The sequence below is a fragment of the Nycticebus coucang genome, chromosome 18 (genome assembly GCF_027406575.1).
Source record: "Nycticebus coucang isolate mNycCou1 chromosome 18, mNycCou1.pri, whole genome shotgun sequence".
Classification (NCBI taxonomy): Eukaryota; Metazoa; Chordata; class Mammalia; order Primates; family Lorisidae; genus Nycticebus; species Nycticebus coucang.
The window spans coordinates 53,224,494-53,242,914 of record NC_069797.1 but is presented as its reverse complement, the minus strand read 5'-3'; the positions used below and the strand labels follow the sequence as shown (position 1 = coordinate 53,242,914).

Here is an 18,421-nt window from a genome sequence, read left to right as displayed (position 1 = left end):
AAAATGTAAAATTGAGTTCCATTTCCTACTGGACTATCAATCTCCTATTAGCTTTCCTTTTATCAAATTTATGAGAAAAGTCAGAAATTGCCTTTCCTTTAAAAGAAAAAATCAAAATTTCAGGATTTCCTGGGCAGAATGTTTGAATTTAATCTCAGCTCTCAATAATTGCTGGTCTAGAAGTTTTAAAGAATTATAAAAGTTAGTCACTTCCTGTTATGTCAGAAATAACAAACTAGCTCAGTATTATACAAAAATAATAAGATTATTCCTAGAAAACTGTGATCCTAAAAAACCCATAAATATGTATTATTATATTTTTTAAATATAATTTTCAGTATATTATAAAAATTTTTAAATATGCATAAAAGTTGAAAGAACACCCAACCAAATATGCCCACAATCTAGACTCTATGCTCCATATTGTATCATATTTGCTTTGTCACATAACATATCCATCATCCATCCATTCATTTTTTATACATTCCATAATAAACTGCACAAATTAGTACGTTATATGGCATGCATATTATTAACTAGACTTTAATATTAGTTTACTATTCTCTTAAACCAATAATCTTTGGAAAGGTGTCACTTTTTTTTTTTTGAGACAGAGCCTCAAGCTGTCGCCTTGGGTAGAGTGCCCTGGCTTCACAGCTCACAGCAACCTCCAACTGGATTCGAACTCGCCAGCTCAGGTGTAGCTGCTTGAGCCACAGGCGCCGAGCTGTTTTTTGTTTGTTTGTTTGTTTCTTCTTCTTTTTTTTTTATTGTTGGGGATTCATTGAGGGTACAATAAGCCAGGTTACACTGATTGCAATTGTTAGGTAAAGTCCCTCTTGCAATCATGTCTTGCCCCCATAAAGTGTGACACACACCAAGGCCCCACCCCCCTCCCTCCATCCCTCTTTCTGCTTCCCCCCCTCATAACCTTAATTGTCATTAATTGTCCTCATATCAAAATTGAGTACATAGGATTCATGCTTCTCCATTCTTGTGATGCTTTACTAAGAATAATGTCTTCCACTTCCATCCAGGTTAATACGAAGGATGTAAAGTCTCCATTTTTTTTAATGGCTGAATAGTATTCCATGGTATACATATACCACAGCTTGTTAATCCATTCCTGGGTTGGTGGGCATTTAGGCTGTTTCCACATTTTGGCGATTGTAAATTGAGCTGCAATAAACAGTCTAGTACAAGTGTCCTTATGATAAAAGGATTTTTTTCTTTCTGGGTAGATGCCCAGTAATGGGATTGCAGGATCAAATGGGAGGTCTAGCTTGAGTGCTTTGAGGTTTCTCCATACTTCCTTCCAGAAAGGCTGTACTACTTTGCAGTCCCACCAGCAGTGTAAAAGTGTTCCCTTCTCTCCACATCCACGCCAGCATCTGCAGTTTTGAGATTTTGTGATGTGGGCCATTCTCACTGGGGTTAGATGATATCTCAGGGTTGTTTTGATTTGCATTTCTCTAATATATAGAGATGATGAACATTTTTTCATGTGTTTGTTAGCCATTCGTCTGTCATCTTTAGAGAAAGTTCTATTCATGTCTCTTGCCCATTGATATATGGGATTGTTGGCTTTTTTCATGTGTATTAATTTGAGTTCTCTATAGATCCTAGTTATTAAGCTTTTGTCTGATTGAAAATATGCAAATATCCTTTACCATTGTGTAGGTTGTCTCTTTGCTTTGGTTATTGTCTCCTTAGCTGTACAGAAGCTTTTCAGTTTAATGAAGTCCCATTTGTTTATTTTTGTTGTTGCAATTGCCATGGCAGTCTTCTTCATGAAGTCTTTCCCCAGGCCAATATCTTCCAGTGTTTTTCCTATGCTTTCTTTGAGGATTTTTATTGTTTCATGCCTTAAATTTAAGTCCTTTATCCAGCTTGAATCAATTTTTGTGAGTGGGGAAAGGTGTGGGTCCAGTTTCAGTCTTTTACATGTGGACATTCAGTTCTCCCAACACCATTTATTGAATAGGGAGTCTTTCCCCCAAGGTATGTTCTTGTTTGGTTTATCGAAGATTAGGCGGTTGTAAGATGTTAGTTTCATTTCTTGGTTTTCAATTCGATTCCAAGTGTCTATGTCTCTGTTTTTGTGCCAGTACCATGCTGTCTTGACCACTATGGCTTTGTAGTACAGACTAAAATCTGGTATGCTGATGCCCCCAGCTTTATTTTTATTACTAAGAACTGCCTTAGCCATACGGGGTTTTTTCCAGTTCCATACAAAACGCAGAATCATTTTCTCCAAATCTTGAAAGTACGATGTTGGTATTTTGATAGGAATGGCATTGAATAGGTAGATTGCTTTGGGAAGTATAGACATTTTAACAATGTTGACTCTTCCCGTCCATGAGCATGGTATGTTCTTCCATTTGTTAATATACTCTGCTATTTCCTTTCTGAGGATTTCATAGTTTTCTTTATAGAGGTCCTTCACCTCCTTCGTTAGGTATATTCCTAGGTATTTCATTTTCTTTGAAACTATGGTGAAGGGAGTTGTGTCCTTTTTTTTTTTTTTTTTTTCTAGAGACAGAGTTTCACTTTATGGCCCTCGGTAGAGTGCCGTGGCCTCACACAGCTCACAGCAACCTCCAACTCCTGGGCTTAAGCGATTCTCTTGCCTCAGCCTCCCAAGTAGCTGGGACTACAGGCGCCCGCCCCAACACCCGGCTATTTTTTGGTTGCAGTTTGGCCGGGGCCGGGTTTGAACCCGCCACCCTCGGTATATGGGGCTGGCACCTTACCGACTGAGCCACAGGCGCCGCCCGGGAGTTGTGTCCTTAATTAGCTTCTTATCTTGACTGTTCTTGGTGTATACAAAGGCTACTGACTTGTGGACATTGATTTTATATCCTGAAACGTTACTGTATTTTTTGATGACTTCTAGGAGTCTTGTGGTTGAGTCTTTGGGGTTCTTTAAGTATAAGATCATGTCGTCAGCAAAGAGGGAGAGTTTGACCTCCTCTGCTCCCATTTGGATTCCCTTTATTTCCTTGTCTTGCCTAATTGTATTGGCTAGAACTTCCAGCACTATGTTGAATAGTAAAGGTGACAGAGGACAACCTTGTCTGGTGCCAGTTCTAAGAGGAAAAGCTTTCAGTTTTACTCCATTCAGTAAAATATTGGCTGTGGGTTTGTCATAGATAGCTTCAATCAGTTTTAGAAATGTGCCACCTATGCCCATACTCTTCAGTGTTCTAATTAGAAAAGGATGCTGGATTTTATCAAATGCTTTTTCTGCATCTATTGAGAGGATCATGTGATCTTTATTTTTGCCTCTGTTAATATGGTAGATAACGTTTATGGACTTGCATATGTTAAACCAGCCTTGCACCCCTGGGATGAAGCCTACTTGATCATGATGAATGACTTTTTTGATGATAAGCTGTAATCTATTGGCTAGGATTTTGTTGAGAATTTTTGCATCTATATTCATGAGTGAGATTGGTCTGAAATTCTCCTTTTTGTTTGGGTCTTTTCCTGGTTTTGGTATCAGGGTAATGTTTGTTTCATAGAATGTGTTGGGGAAGATTCCTTCTTCCTCACTTTTTTGGAATAATTTCTGCAGTACAGGAATAAGCTCTTCCTTGAAGGTTTGATAGAATTCTGGAGTGAAGCCATCTGGACCAGGGCATTTTTTGGTTGGAAGATTTTTTTATTGTTTCTTTGATCTCAGTGCTTGAAATTGGTCAGTTCAGGAGCTCTATTTCTTCCTGGCGGAGTCTAGGGAGAGGGTGTGATTCCAAATATTTATCCATTTCCTTCATATTGTCAAATTTCTGGGAATAGAGTTTCTGGTAGTATTCAGAGAGGATCTCTTGTATCTCTGTGGGATCAGTTGTTATTTCCCCTTTATCATTTCTGATTGAGGTTACTAGAGATTTTACTTTTCTATTCCTTGTTAGTCTGGCCAATGGTTTATCTATTTTATTTATTTTTTCAAAAAACCAACTCCTTGTTTCATTAATTTTCTGAATGATTCTTTTGTTTTCAATTTCATTGATCTCTGATTTGATTTTGGATATTTCTTTTCTTCTACTGAGTTTAGGCTTAGATTGTTCTTCTTTTTCCAATTCCATAAGATCTCTTATGAGATTGTTGATGTGCTCTCTTTCTGTTTTTCGAATGTAGGCATCTAAAGCGATGAATTTTCCTCTCAAAACTGCTTTTGCAGTATCCCACAGGTTTTGGTAGCTTGTGTCTTCATTGTTGTTATGCTCAAGGAAGTTAATGATTTCCTGTTTTATTTCTTCCTGCACCCATCTGTTATTCAACAGAAGATTATTTAATTTCCATGCCTTTGGGTGGGGTCGAGCATTTTTGTTAAGAGTTGAGTTCCACCTTTAGTGCCTTATGGTCTGAGAAGATACAAGGTAAAATTTCAATTCTTTTGATTCTGTTGATATTTGTTTTGTGTCCCAGGATATGATCAATTCTGGAGAATGTTCCATGGGGTGATGAGAAGAATGTATATTCTTTATCTTTGGGGTGGAGTGTTCTATATGCGTCTATCAAGCACAGTTGTTCTAGGGTCTCATTTAAATCTCTTATATCTTTGTTTAATTTCTGTTTAGAGGATCTGTCCAGCTCTGTAAGAGGAGTGTTAAAGTCCCCTGTTATTATGGTATTATCAGATATCATATTGCTCAGACTGAGTAAGGTCTGTTTCAAGAATCTGGGAGCATTTAAATTGGGTGCATAAATGTTTAGAATTGAAATGTCTTCTTGTTGTATTTTTCCCTTGACCAATATAAAGTGACCATCTTTGTCTTTTTTGACTTTAGTTGTTTTAAATCCACATGTATCTGAAAATAAGATTGCAACTCCTCTTTTCTTCTGAATTTCATTTGCCTGAAAAATTGTCTTCCAACCCTTGACTCGGAGTTTTAATTTGTCTTTTGAAGCCAGGTGTGTTTCTTGCAGACAGCAAATGGATGGCTTGTGTTTTTTAATCCAGTCAGCCAATCTATGTCTCTTCAGTGGGGAATTCAAGCCATTAACATTTATTGAGATAATTGATAAGTGTGGTAGTATTCTATTCGTCTTATTTGGTGAGAGTCCATTGCTTAGTTTTATCTTTTGCATCAGTGTGGAGGTTTGGTTCTGTCCTTTAATTTCTGAGTTCTTACTTTGCTGCTGATCCATTGTGGTGGTCAGTGTGCAGAACAGATTGAAGCATTTCCTGTAGAGCTGGTCTTGTTGTGGCGAATTTCCTCAATGTTTGTATATCCGTAAATGATTTGATTTCTCTGTCAATTTTTAAGCTTAGCTTAGCAGGGTACAGAATTCTGGGCTGGAAATTATTCTGTTTAAGTAGATTAAAGGTAGATGATCATTGTCTTCTTGCTTGGAAAGTTTCATTAGAGAAGTCTGCGGTCACTCTGATGGATTTGCCCCTGTAGGTCAACTGGCGCTTACTCCTGGCAGCTTGCGAAATCTTTTCTTTTGTCTTGACTTTGGACAGGTTCATCACAATGTGTCTTGGAGAAGCTCAGTTAGAGTTGAGGTGACCTGGGGTCTGATATCCCTCTAAAAGCAGTGTGTCAGAATCTTTGGTGATATTTGGGAAATTTTCTTTTATAATATTCTCTAGTATGGCTTCCATTCCTCTGGGGCATTCTTCTTCTCCTTCTGGAATTCCTATAACTCGTATGTTGGAACGCTTCATAAAGTCCCATAATTCTGACAGTGAATGTTCTGCTTTGTCTCTCTTCTTTTCTGCCTCTTTTACTATCTGAGTTATCTCAAGAACTTTGTCTTCTACCTCTGAAATTCTTTCTTCTGCATGGTCTAACCTATTGCTGATACTTTCCATTGCATCTTTAAGTTCCCTAATTGACTGTTTCAGTTCCTTCAGCTCTGCTATATCCTTTTTATATTCTTCATATCGTTCATCTCTGATTTGATTCTGTTTTTGGATTTCCTTTTGGTTATTTTCCACTTTATTAGCAGTTTCCTTCATTGTTTCCATCATTTCTTTCATTGTTTTCAACATGTGTATTCTAAATTCCCTTTCTGTCATTCCTAACATTTCTTTATAGGTGGAATCATCTGCAGTAGCTGCCTCATGGTCCCTTGGCGGGGTTGTTCTGGACTGGTTCTTCATGTTCCCTGGAGTTTTCTGCTGATTCTTCCTCATGAGTGATTTCTTTTATCTGTTTCCTTGCCCTAATTTTCCTTTCACTTCCTCTTGCTCTTTAAGTTCTCGTGCCTGTGGACTAAGGGTTACAGGACCAGAAGGGTGAGAAGGTTGAAGAGCAAAAAAGGGATGAAAGAAAGGAGGACCGAGTGTTAAGAAAAAAAAGAAAAATAGAGAAAGGAGAGGGGGTGGGTAAAAGGAATATTGACAAAAAGAAGAGAGGCACAGAAAGAGGGAGACAGAGCAATATAGGTGTACAGTAGGGTACTTTGACACAATCTTAAAAAAACCCCACCTTCTGGGGGTGCCCAGTTGGGTGGTCCCCTTGAGGTCAGCAGCTCTTTGCTAACCTGATCAGACACAGTACCCCACCTCCACCAAGTAGAGAGGAAAGACAAAAATGCTATAAATCAAACCAAAACAAGCAAACAGAAAACTTTACGGGATAAAATTGGGTGAAAAACCAAATAATAGCGGTAGAAACACTAGCAAAAATGAAGTTCTAGTTATTGAAAAAGGCAGCAATGGGAAATTATAATTAAACTAGAAAAATTGAGAAAGAAAAAGGATCTGTATGGAAAAGGTTGAAATTAAAAACCAAAACAACATCAACAACATCAAAATAAACAAAAAAACAACCAAACCCAAAAAAAAAAAAAAAAACACAACCAAAAACAAAGCAGTATGTATATGTTATTGAATATTGTCTGGGCAACACGTGGTCTTCTGGGGTATGAGATGTTAATCAGAGTTCTGATACGACTGGAGGCTGCTGATTTCTCAAACCCCAGCAGGTAGACACCCTAAATCTCTCTTCAGCCCACTTAAAAGGCACTTTGAACTTGTAAACTTGCTGAGCAGAAGCTTTCCCAGGAAAGTACTTGTCACTGGAATCACTGCTGAAGTGGCTATCCACTTACCCAGTGTGCCAAAACCGGTCTCACTCTGCCCCTGAGGGTTAGGGCTGCAAGGCAGCTCAGACCCCACCCTTAGGCTACTTGGTCACTGGGTTACCAGCTCCCACCCGATTCTAGCTCTGCAACCCTGAGGGCGGAGCTTGCTGGAGCAGATCGCTCACAATGGCTCCCTGTGACCCACAGCCAAACACTATTAGCTCCGTCTGGCTCAGCGGCTCAGACTGGGGCCCTAGACAACGGCCAAAGTTCTTCGCACTCCCGCTCAGGCTCTCCCCAAGGCAGTTCAACTGAGTGCCAAGTCCAAAGACACCAAAACAGTTCACAGTTACGGCCTTTCTGGTTTGCAGTCTCGCTGCTACTGAACTTACAGTTGCGGGCGGGTTTAGAAGGATTGAACACACGCGACCACTTGCCGTTTTTCCACTGTTTTAGTCCTCCTCTTGGAGTCCAGAAGTCTCTTGCTGACTCCCTGTATCCTCACAGGGGTGATGATAGGCAGATCCCACCAGCCAGAGAAGCCTGGAGTCCTATCTCCCCAGACTCACGGTGCCCAGATGCAAGGAAGCTGTTACTCCGCTGCCATCTTGCTCTTTTTTTTTTTTTATGACTTGGCTAAGTAACCAAATTAGAAATTCTAAATTCTGATCTTTTATTAATTCTGTTACTTTGAGTAATTTCTTATATATCCTTTCTCTCATCAATAAAAGAACACAGACACTTGGTAGACATGGCAGAAGGTCTCAATTACCAATTTGTATGGGCCTCACCCTTAGTCACTCACTAATATAACATACAGAAATGGCTAATTGGCTCGGTGCCTGTGGCTCAAGCGGCTAAGGTGCCAGCCACATACACCTGAGCTGGCGGGTTCGAATCCAGCCCGGGCCCACCAAACAACAATGACGGCTGCAACCAAAAAACAGCCAGGCATTGTGGTGGGTGCCTGTAGTCCCAGCTACTTGGGAGGCAGAGGCAGGAGAATCGCTTGAGCCCAGGAGTTTGAGGTTTCTGTGAGCTATGATGCTACAGCACTCTACCCAGGGCAATAGCTTGAGGCTCTGTCTCAAAAAAAAAAAAAAAGAAAGAAAGAAAGAAATGGCTAATTGGAGAATTATGTGGGCCCAAAGTTTTCTGTAAATTGCAATGAGAACCTCAACAAGGCTCACAAAGGGAGCTTGAGTTTGAGCATTTGATTACAATACCTCTTATATAAGCCAATCTATATCTGTGATAAAACTACTGGAAGCTGAATTATTTAAGAGTGGGTCACTACGAGTGGGGATTTTGTAACACCAAAGCACTAGCATCAGATGGAAATTCTCCTGGCTGTGCCACACTGCGATATTACTGGTTTGTAAACCCCCTAATCACTGACTACCGTAAGAGCTGCCATAGGGATAGCTGCTCCTTCTTTCATGAGCTGTTTTTTCCCCTATGCAGATATTTTTTTCTTTTGGAAGATTGGCCCTGGAAGGAGCACCCTTTGAAGCCTGAAGAATCAAAGCTACTGCCAACCACTACTGAGAGTTTTGAAAGAAATATTAAGAAACTACATGAGACCTGGGGCGACAGGCTGAAATCTTCTCAAGCAGGTCAGCAGTTGGTCTGTAAAATATTCCCATTGCCAAGGAGGCAGTGACATCTTGTGTAAATCAAAAACTAAAACCCTAAGATATCTCATTTCCATTTTAAATGCGTGGGGGTTAAATATGGATATCTAACACTCGAGAAGTTCCTGTGGGATTGATTTTTCCCCGTCCTCTCTGAGCCTTTGCTGAACGTGATAAGCAGGACTGCATTTCATTCTCAACCCTGCTAGCACTGCACTTCAGGGAGACGAGATGAGGCTACACAGTGGGAGAGAAAATCCAGAATTTAAAGAAGAAATGATTCACATCTTGTGATTATAAAAGCCTACTTTCGGCCCAACTCATTTTCAACAGAATCATGAATTAAAATAAAATCCCAAGAAAAATGAAATTTCCTGCATCCCACTCCAAATTTTTAAAAAATCATAGCAACAGCATAAAAGAAATCAAATAGAGGTTTCAAACTTTGGTTAGTAATGTTTGTATCTTTTGTAAAAAGAAAAAAAAAATCGAAACAAAAATTTGGGAGGCCACTAAAAAGAAAACCTAAGAACATCACTAGAGGAATCTTCAAGTGAATTGATCAGGGTTATAGAAATAATATCCAAATGAAGAGTTTGGCTCCTGACGGTTGGCCCAGCTCTCTTGCATCCCACCCTTGCCCCTGCTCCAGTTTCAGAGTAACACAGAAAGTGGATAAATGGTGGGTCTGTATCAGAAATAAGAGAAAAAATGCAAATCAGAGAAAACCACCAGCAGCAAAGCCCCAAGCCACAAGGTTTCTGGAAATCCACAAACAGATGAATATAGAAAGGCATCATTTCATTGGTTTTCTTTAAGCAGACGAAAGAGTATAGCTCTGTGACAAAAGACTAGCTCCAGATCAAATGAGACTTAAAATCAAAATCAAAATTCTTCTTAGTAAAGTATCTCAAGAATGGAAGAAAAAGTATCCAATGTACTCAGCCCTACTATGAAACTAATGTATGGCTTTTATATGAAAGCTATAACCCAGTTATAACCTAAGAATATGGGGAAGGGGCAGGGGAAGGGGGGAGGTGGGCGGAGGGAGGGTGATTGGTGGGATTACGCCTACGGTGCATCTTACAAGGGTACATGTGAAACTTAGTAAATGTAGAATATAAATGTCTTAACACAATAACTAAGAAAATGCCAGGAAGGCTATGTTAACCAGTGTGATGAAAATGTGTCAAACGGTCTACAAAACCAGTGTACGGTGCCCCATGATCACATTAATGTACACAGTTATGATTTAATAAAAAATATAAAAAAAGCAAATGGTAGTAAAATGAAGACAGTAATTTCATACAGATGATCTTTTCATACAATGTATGAATTAAGAGCTTCCATCTATGTTGAGCACAGGGGCTCACGCTTATTATCCTAGCTCTTCAGGAGGTCAAGTTGGGTGGATTGTTTGAGCTCAGAAGTTTGAGACCAGCCTGAGTGAGACTGAGACCCCGTCTCTACTAAAAATAGAAAAACTAGCCAAGCATGGTGGCTCATGCCCCTATAGTCTCAGCTACCTGGGAGGCTGAGGCAGGAGGATCATTTGAACCCAGGAGTTTGAGGTTGCTGTGAACTATGACACCCAGGGCAACAGTAAGCCTCTGCCTCGAAACAAAACGCCTTCATCCCTAGATGAATAGAAAAACTCCACGTATAAAAAAACTGATAAAGAACTTTCTGAGACCAAAACAAATCCACATTGTGTGGACAACAGGAATGTGCCCAAGTAATAACAATGCCTAAAATTCTATCAGGAGTAAAGCAAATTTCAGTGACCTAACTATAGTAGTGCAAGGCTGGGTGAGGTGGTTCACACCTGTAATCCCAGCACTCTGGGAGACTGAGGCAGATGGATTACTCGAGCTCAGGAGTTGGAAACCAGCCTGAACAAGAGTGAGACCCTGTCTCTACTGAAAATAGAAAAACTGGCCAGGTGTAGTGGTACAGACCTATGGTCCCCGCTACTCTGGAGGGTGAGGCAAGAAGACTGCTCAAGCCCAAGAGTTTGAGGTTGCTGCGAGCTGTGATGATGCCACGACACTCTAGTCAAAACAACAGAATGAGACTGTCTCAAAAAAAAAGAAAAGTAGTGCTGAGCTTACTATTCCAGTGAGTTAGTCAGACTTGAAAGGTGCAAGTTTAGTTATTCGATTGCCTCCTAGGTCACACTGCAAAATTCTTTTATACTCTTGATAGAACATGTTATTATGAATGAGGAACTCAGTACTAGCAAGAATTATACATGATCTAGTTTTGCAAGTGATCTAAAAACTTCCTTAAAAAAACATTTTCCTAGGGCGGCGCCTGTGGCTCAGTGAGTAGGGCGCCGGCCCCATATGCCGAGGGTGGCGGGTTCAAACCCAGCCCCGGCCAAACTGCAACAACAACAAAAAAAAATAGCCGGGTGCTGTGGCGGGCACCTGTAGTCCCGGCTACTCGGGAGGCTGAGGCAAGAGAATCGCTTCAGCCCAGGAGCTGGAGGTTGCTGTGAGCTGTGTGATGCCATGGCACTCTACCAAGGGCCATAAAGTGAGATTCTGTCTCCACAAAAAAAAAAAAAACATTTTCCTGAAATTCAATCTAAGATCTTAAAGATATAAAATTAAAATAACACAAGTGCAGTTTTATTATTAGACATTTATTCTGGGCCACCAATGACTATATGCTTGGTATTACACAGAGAAAATATTACTTTAAAAAATTATTTCTCTTTTTAAATAAAAGTTTTGAAAGGAACAAATTTATTCATCTAAGCTTTTCTTATTTTGTATATTTTTATTTCTTGTTTTATTTTTTTGAAGAAAGGGCATAAACATTTTATTAATAGGTAACCAGAAGCCTTAAAATTATTTCTCTTTTTTAATAAAAAAGGTTTTGAAAGGAACAAATTTATTGATCTAAGCTTTTCTTATTTTGTATATTTTTAATTCTTCTTTTATTTTTTGAAGAAAGAGCATAAACATTTTATTAACATGTAACCAGAAGCCTTAGAATGAAGACCCAAAGATACAGGGAAAATTGTCCATTTTTATGGATATGGTTAACAAAGTGTGGACAGCCATGTAGAAATATGATTGGACAGGTTGGACAAGGTGGCTCACACCAGTAATCCTAGCACTCTGGGAGCCTGAGATGGGAGTATCCCTTGAGCTCAGGAGCTTGAGACCAGCCTCAGCAAGAGCCAGACCCTACCTCTACTAAAAAATAGAAAAAAAAAAAAAGTCATGCATTGTGGTGCCTGTAGTCCCAGCTACTTAGGAGGCTGAAGCAGGAGGATCATTTGAACCCTGGAGTTTGAGGGTTTTTTTTTTTTTTATCCATCTAGTACTTAGCATAAAAATGCTATAATATTATTATATATCAGAGTCATAGTTCTTTATATAAAATATTTATTTGGGGGAAGCCCAAAGGAAGAAGTTTCTGCTTACTAATACCACCATAATGGCCCAGGATAAAAGAAAAAAATAGATCAATTTATTCTTGAAGCTAGTACCAAATCCAGATAGTCTCACAAGTGAAAGAATAAACAAAATTATTTTAAGGAGAGTTAATTCATTTCAAGGCTATTTTGAAAGGACAAAGACTTGCCATAAAAAAACACATAAGATAATCTTCCCTTCTAGCTCTTAAAAGTTAAGCCAAGAAATCAACATCAGGTAATAACTATGTAAGTCTCACCTATAAAGTATTTCAAATTAAAAGAGAAAAATATATAACTTCTCACTCCTAGAGAAGTAGATTCCCAAAATCTTTACACAATTATGAAATCTCAACATACATTCAAAATAACAGAGAACTAGTACAGAAATTTGGCATGTTCCTAATCAGTTGAGATATAGGGCTGAAGTTGTTGCTGAGTTGTTGTTTTTTTTTTCTCTCTCTTCCTTTAAGGATGGGAGGGAAAGATAGGATTGAAAAAGGAAGAAATTAATTACTAACCTTCAAAAAGTGGTGAAATTATTGCTATGACTTTTGAGCCTTTTCAGAACTACTTAAATGTGGATAGATCATACAAGTACCTCCTACTCTTTTTTTTTTCTGCATTAGCACAGAAACTGCAGAACAAGAAGCTGCAAAATTAAAGAGCAGAAAGATGCTATGAGCAAATCTCTAAACTTTTGAGTAACAAAAATGTACTATTTTTACATTATATATTAGTTCTTTTGATAAGCACACTACATTTGGATGTGTTTTATATGGGAGGAGTTTTTAAGCTTAATAACAAACACTTAGGAAAAGTCAAACTCTCTACATAATTAATGGTAATGATATTTATAATATACTACTTAAAACTCTTGCTCCTTAGCCAGGCATTGTGGTGGGCGCCTGTAGTCCCAGCTACTTGGGAGGCTGGGTCAAGAGAATCACCTCTGCCCAAGGATTTGGAGGTTGCTGTGAGCCACGGCACTCTACCGAGGGCGATAAGCTGAGACTCTGTCTCTACAAAAAAAAAAAAAACTCTTGCTCCCAAGAGTTTTATCAGACCAACCCCTTGTCTTTCTTCCTATAATACAAAATACCAGAATTATATATTCTTTTTTATTTATTTATTTTTTTTTTGAAAAAAAAATTTTTTTTTAGGGACAGAGTCTCACTTTATCACCCTCGGTAGAGTGTCATAGATTCACAGCTCACAGCAACTTCCAACTCCTGGGTTTAGGCGATTCTCTTGCCTCAGCCTCCTGAGTAGCTGGGACTACAATGCCCGGATATTTTTTTGTTGCAGTTTGGCCGGCGCTGGGTTTGAACCCACCACCCTCGGTATATGCGGCCAGCCACAGGTGCCGCCCCAGAATTATATATTCTTAAGCTAAATCCTATTTTAAAACTAAATCTGTGTTAAGCCCAAGAGTTTGAGGTTGCTGTGAGCTGTGGTGCCACATCACTCTACTGAGGGTGACATAGTGAGACTCTGTCTCAAAAAAAATTGGGGAGCGGCGCCTGTGGCTCAAAGGAGTAGGTCTCCGGCCCCATATGCCAGAGGTGGTGGGTTCAAATCCAGCCCCGGCCAAAAACTGCAAAAAAAAAAAAAAAAAGTTTTATGTTTAGTTGTAGTAAAGCAATATTTTATAACAGATAGATGCATATATATGTACATATATTTCACAGCTCTCTCACTCTTTGTTGTTTTCTTGCTTCCTTTAATTACTTCCTCAGTATTGTGCTGCTCAAGAATGAAAAGGGTAGAGAAATAAAAATATCACTGCCTCTGATTCTTGGTAAACTCTAGGAGCTTGCCCTAATTTTTTTGGCTGGCTCAGAATTCAGTGGTATTTGCCATGGTTGTGGACTTGCTGTAAACTGGCAGGTCTGACTCTGTCAGAGCTGTTATAATGTGCCATTTGCCACTTTTCTGTTGCCTAGAGTGACCACAGGAAATGACAGTGTGTCAAAACTCATGGATGTTCTCTAAATGCTCATCTGTTTTTTGGTATAAATAGCATAACTGTTCTCTTTACACAGACTTAAAAAACAAAAGAATAAAAATCATATCTGTATCTATCTGTACGTACTCATTTTCCAGCTTTAAAGTGTTACCAATGAAGGATGCTGTTTTCCATGTTCACATGGAGAAAATAAAAACAGATAGCAGTTTCTGCGATTTCAAGGAAGCCCTGTTGTGGTATTTGATGTCCTGAACTGTGATTTTCATTGCTGTTCTTCAAACTGCCTCCTCATTTAAACCTTCTCCCTAAAAACTAACAGCTTTCACATTCGAGTCCAAGTTTTCATTGAGCTCTTTAGAGAACAGTTAGGATGAAAGTCAGGCAAAGGCTCCTTCTGCTTTATTATGGTGGTCACTGCAGGATTAGCACCAGATGTGAGACACCTGGAATGAAGCAGACGTGCTCTATGCTCAAAAACTTGAGGGTGTTCTTACACCTTTGGAAAAACAGTAGAGAGTTTCTTAAATGTTTGATTCAGTGGAGGCCATCAGACAGCAAGAATACACTGAGAGTGGGGGAAGGGATGAAGAAAATAGAATATTTTTATTATTGAAGTATGGCTAATTTCTCTCTTGATGGCCCTTTTTGGGATAATTAGTTGTTTACACTCACTGTTGGAAGTGAAGGCCAGAGCCAATGGAAACAAACTAGGAGTATTATTTCCTTCTGTGAAACTTAATAATGCTAAAGGAGTTCCAAAAAGAGACAAGTAGATTTATAGCATATTGAAATGGAAAGAAATACCTTTGTGTAACAGGGTTATGGCACAAACCCTAGCACATTTAAAGTATAGGCTGAAAGAATATCTTGAATGTATCTTCTTTTTTTTTTTTTTTTTTGTAGAGACAGAGTCTCACTGTACCGCCCTCGGGTAGAGTCCCGTGGTGTCACACGGCTCACAGCAACCTCCAACTCCTGGGCTTAAGCGATTCTCTTGCCTCAGCCTCCGGAGTAGCTGGGACTACAGGCGTCCGCCACAACGCCCGGCTATTTTTTGGTTGCAGTATTGGCCGGGGCTGAGGTTTGAACCCGCCACCCTCGGCATATGGGGCCGGCGCCCTACTCACTGAGCCACAGGCACCGTCCTTGAATGCATCTTTTTATGGGTGGCTAGCCTACAGCTCTGCATGAAACATGATACAGTAATAGTATCTTTTTATGGGTGGCTAGCCTACAGCTCTGCATGAAACATGATACAGTAATACAAAATCTCATAAAAATAATTCTGACTTTCTTTGGGAATTTCAGGTTTTCTCTTCGGCTTAACACAGATAAATTTTAAAATAGGATTTAGTTTAAGAATATATAATTCTGGTATTTTATATTATAGGAAGAAAGACAAGGGGGTTGGTCTGATAAAACTCTTGGGAGCAAGAGTTTTAAGTGGTATATTATAAATATCATTACAGTTTGACTTTTCCTAAGTGTTTGTTATTAGGCTTAAAAACTTCCCCCAAATAAAACACATCCAAATGTAGTGTGTTTATCAAAAGAATTAATATATAATGTAAAAATAATACATTTTTGTTACTCAAAAGTTTAGAGATTTGCTCATAGCATCTTTCTGCTCTTTAATTTTGCTACTTCTTGTACCGATGTTTCCAGTGCTAATGCAGGGGGAAAAAAAGATTATATTCTTAAGCTAAATCCTATTTTAAAACTAAATCTGTGTTAAGCCCAAGAGTTTGAGGTTGCTGTGAGCTGTGACACCACAGCACTCTACTACATAGTGAGACGCTATCTCAAAAAATAAAAGAAGTTTTATGTTTAGTCATATTGAACTTGGACTTAAGCAATTCTCTTGCCTCTGGGACTATTGGCACCTGCCACAACCCCTGACTATTTTTTGTTGCAGTTGTCATTGTTGTGCATGTGGCTGGCGCCGTAAGCACTATGCTACAGTACCCAACCCTAAACATAAAACTTTTTTTTTTGAGACAGAGTCTCACTGTGTCCACCCTTGGTAGAGTGCTGTGGTGTCACAGCTCACAGCAACCTCCAATTCTTGGGCTTAAGTGACACTCTTCCCTCAGCCTCCCAGGTAGCTGGGACTACAGGCACCCACCACAACGCCCAGTTTTTTTTTTTTTTTATTGCAGTTGTTGTTGTTTAGCAGGCCCAGGCCAGGCTCGAACCCACCAGCTTTGGTGTATGTGGCTGGCGCCCTTACTCAATGAGTTACAGACGCCGAGCCAACATAAAACTTTTTTAGTGACTTTCAATAACTTAAATTCTTTTCATGTTACTATATGCTTCATGTATTTTCCATATACATTTAACTCCTAAGTTTGATAACTGCCAATTTGCCACACAATGCAAGTAAATATGGCCAGCATTTGCAAGCTTTCAGTACCTTCAAACCCATTAGTATCAACCCACGCTAAGTGGTTAACATTGGGTATAAAGTGGACAATAGAGGCAACATGGCTGAAGAAAAAGATTCAGTAAAACAAGGGTTACATTAACAGAATGATGATTAAATGGGTGTATGGAAGGCAATTTCAAACAGCTTGCCAAAGGAAAGCCTCATTTTTCCATTCTCTTGCATAGTATCTAGTTTCTGGCTCCTCATTTCCTCAGTGATCTGATAATTATGAAATTCTACGTAAAGTGTCATCTTTCTTGCAACAAATCAATGAACAGAACGCTCCCATCAACAGCACAGATATTTTCTAAGGCTCCTGATGATTATTTCCTGAATGTCTACCCCACAAACCACACAGAAAGTTCTTTGAGAACAAACAGCTTCTGCCTGTGTGCATATGTGCATGTGTGCATTAATTTAAAAATAGGATTAAGAAGTAATGTGCAACTGGCAGTAATGAGTTATGTGAATTATCACAAATGTGCCTTTTATTACAAACTTAAGACTGAAATTCAGCCGTTTCCCACTGCTATGGTACACAGAGGGGAAAGAAAAATTCCTCCTCATTGTATACATGTCCCTACAAATGTATTAAAATTGTTTTTTGCATCCTGTATCACAGATTTATACCAATAGAACCACCACATATATCTTTATGCTTAGGGCATCCCTTTCCCTATAAGAAATACAATTAAAAATAATTCTACCTTTGTTCCTTACGGTAATCATATAATACAGAGGCAAACGTGTGAAAATAAAAAATTCTATAGGTTATCAACTAAGACTCCAGGTACACAACTAAGCCTAAATGTATCTGCTAATAAAGTAATATTATGGAGAAGTTTGTTTTAAATACCCTTCCAGCCTACCAAAAATTATAGATATTCCCACTTTTGAAAAGAGCTCCCATCTTCTCCATTGTTTCAATTATTCAGGGCAACCCAGGCTGATAATTACACAGTCCCCTGTTGCTGAGTCAAAGTGATGCTTAATTAGCCAGCAGGAAAGATCGATGAAGATCCAGCAGGGTATCTCCTGAGGTTCTCTCACATTCCTGAAGGGAATAGATTCCAGCTGTGCCCTTCTAAAGGATAAAATTCTCTTTTCTAAGGCGTTTCAATGAGGTTTTTAGAGTAAATGCTAAGAACAGGTAGGCCATGCAAATTAAATCCCAACCACAACCCTGCAGATGCACTTCCTTTTCTAAGAGTGCTGAGTTGAAACATTCTGAATCACATGGCTACCAGGTTAGAAAAAGCTAAAATAATACTCACTTATCCCCAACTCTCATTCAGTTACCCATTTCAAGCAATAGGTGTTCAGAATACATATTGTAAAGGAAAGTTTTGATTTCTTTCTCCCCCAAGGAAGTGTATACATCTGTGAGATGCTCACATTCTAAAATGAACAAATTAAGGCACAGTCTCAAATTTAAAAAAAAAAGAAAAGAACAAAAGCACAAAAACACAATGAGGATGATATTCTAACCAGTCTGGGACTACAACATTCCAACACAGTCAAAGAATCAACTGGGTAAGTCTGATTTAAGTTGTTGTTTTTTTTTTTTTCAATTGGGGAAGAGGATGTGGAAGCAAAACCAGTACCAAAAATCTCATACTGCCTAAGACCTTTCTGTTGGTAATTTGGACAAGCATAATGTTTAGCTTTCACCATTTTTTTTTTAGTTAAATGCAAAAATGATTAATAAATGCCAACATAAAAATCTAAAACTAAAAGCAGAATAATTATTTTAAGATGCATCCATAATCATCAAAACATTTTTATTTTGATAAACTATATTACGCTGGCCTGCCTCCAATTCAGTTCAGTAAATATTTATCAAGCTTCTATTAAGTATAAAAAACTATGATAGGTGTGTCTTACCTTGTTAATTTATACATTATTAAAGTAGATTTTACAGATTA

The 18,421-nt window shown here is 38.8% G+C and overlaps 1 protein-coding gene across 2 annotated transcripts in view; it reads right to left on the bottom strand.

The window, feature by feature from the left end:
- Positions 1–18,421, bottom strand: part of SKAP1 (src kinase associated phosphoprotein 1) — a 312,394-nt gene that overhangs the window by 259,595 nt on the left and 34,378 nt on the right. The gene's annotated exons all lie outside the window — the stretch shown is intronic.